At 41.1% G+C, this 2,305-nt stretch overlaps 1 protein-coding gene across 1 annotated transcript in view; it reads right to left on the bottom strand.

The window, feature by feature from the left end:
* The window catches only part of LOC118219963 (zinc finger protein 708-like), a 235,537-nt gene that overhangs the window by 194,941 nt on the left and 38,291 nt on the right, over positions 1–2,305 (bottom strand). The gene's annotated exons all lie outside the window — the stretch shown is intronic.

Raw genomic sequence — 2,305 nt, 5'->3', positions numbered from 1 at the left:
CATACCATGTTATGTAAATTTCTGTATGAATTGTATCTTTATCTAGCCTATATGGGTCATTGCTTTCTGCTTTACCACCCCTGTTTGTAAATGTATTTTAATTCCTGCTTTACATTCCTCCTGTCAGCAAGGTGAGGATTAACTGAAATATGTTTAATTTTCTGACCCCAGCATTTTTAACTGTTAAAACCTTGTTTGACCTGTGGCACTCTGAATACCAAACACAAGTGCATCAACCGTTAAAACACCTCACTTACCCAACATGTAAAATATATTTATTTGATTTAGTTTGGTAATTATTTTCAAAGATAATTATCAGTTAAATCGTCCAATTATTTTATAGGCAGAGCAAACTGTTTGGATCAACCTTTATCGAATAGTACAACTCACAACCAGGTGAAAATTAAGAACAAATACTCACATCTAATCTAAAGGTGAGGTTCAACTACTTTAAAACAATTAGCAAAGGTTACAGACTCGGACAGTCACATAATTTACTGAGAGAAGATGCCAAACCACAGCTTTTTTCCCAAAGTGGGGCGACATAGCTCAGGTGGTAAAAGCGGTTGTCTGGCAGTCGGAGGGTTGCTGGTTTGATCCCCCGCCCTGGGTGTGTCGAAGTGTCGCTGAGCCAGATACCTGAAGCCTAACTGCACCCAACGAGCTGATTGGTACCTTGCATGCCTTGCAGCCTTGCAGCCTTTCACCGTTGGTCTGTGAGTGTGTGTGTGAATGGGTAAATGAGAGACATAATTTGTAAAGCACTTTGTATAAAAGCGCTATATAAATGCAGTCTATAAAGTAATCCAAAATGCAGAAATCTAGTCCAAAAGAATCAGAGATGAAATGTAGAATGGCAGACCTAGATACAGGACTCAGATGCTCACTTCCAACTGTTACAAAACTGCCTCCTTCCAAGTTATCCAAAACTAATACTAAAACTAAAACAAAGCTGCATTTTTTAACTCGTGAAAAAGAGGAGGGTGCAGGGGCATGGACATCCTCTATGACACACACACACACACACACACAAATTCACCCTCAGATAGTAAGCCCCCAATTCCTGCTCTGTCTGAGCACTCATACCTCGCACCATCACATTCCACTAGCTCCCCAACCCTTTAATTACTAATCCCTCACCAGCCCCTCCAGCCCAAAGCACGTCCTTCACCTGAATCCTCCGGCCAACACCAGTCAATAGGAGATTTGCAACTGAGGGGGTACTGGATTTTATAGAGGAGTAGGCAGAAAAAGACAAGAAACACCACTAAAAGAAGATGCAACCAATAGACTAATATTTTAAATTGTTTGAGAAAATGGTGGTGAAACTGTCATTTGGTTTTGGTTTCATGTATTTCAGTTATGATTTCCAGGAGTCTCCCATCAGCCTGGGGCATCATGGTGAGGAACCTGGAGATCTTCATCAGGGTTGTTGATCAGGTTCAATGACATCACTGGTCTTGAGACGCAGCTTGTCATAAATCTTCGAAACATCATTTTCCAATTTCAACTTTAATATACCCCAGAGTGGTTATTTGAACACCCTTTTAAACTATTTCTGCATCTAGTTTTATGAGTATGTAATATTGTGCTTGATATCTTGATGTGTATTTTGGGAAAGGAATACAAATTACTGCCTTATGGGAAACAATGGCCATGTAATTAATACTGTTCTACCATCAAAAGCTTTGGCCGATACTAGAACTGTATAAATTCCGATTGATGCAGAATAGCCTAAACCTGGTTGAGAGCAATATATCAAATGGTAACTTTGTGTGGTTGCTATGGTTTGTGTATGACTGACGGGGCAAAGCTGCCCTGAGCACAATAACCTTCCCAGATAGCCAGTGACTCCAGACTGGATCTGTGCCAATTCTGGCCATAGCATTGCTGGGCTGGACTTGGCACAGATCCATTCTGGAGTCACTGGCTATCTGGGTTATTTCCTGCTAGCTCCAATGCTAACATTATTGACTTGTCACAAATATCACAATTAACCTCATAAAATATACAAAGGTGATTGCAATAAAGTGTATTGCTCTAAAGGTCTGTGGTAAATGCTGAAACACCAGATGATCACATGACATGAATGGGTAAGCAAGGGGGGTCTGGCAGTAGCCACATGAAGGCTGCATCCTAAGTCTGCTGAAGACTGGAAAGGGCATCCCACAGTTTAGCTCTGTCTTTACTGTATACCCTCCCACTTGATTAGGACTTCATGTAGAGTGACACTCGTTTTGGGATTAAGCCTCAGACTTGTACGTTTACAGCCACAGCCTCGTGTGAGGGTGGTTTTGATATTACA

The sequence above is a fragment of the Anguilla anguilla genome, chromosome 2, assembly GCF_013347855.1.
Source record: "Anguilla anguilla isolate fAngAng1 chromosome 2, fAngAng1.pri, whole genome shotgun sequence".
In the NCBI taxonomy this organism is placed as follows: Eukaryota; Metazoa; Chordata; class Actinopteri; order Anguilliformes; family Anguillidae; genus Anguilla; species Anguilla anguilla.
This window is presented reverse-complemented; position numbering and strand designations above follow the sequence as displayed.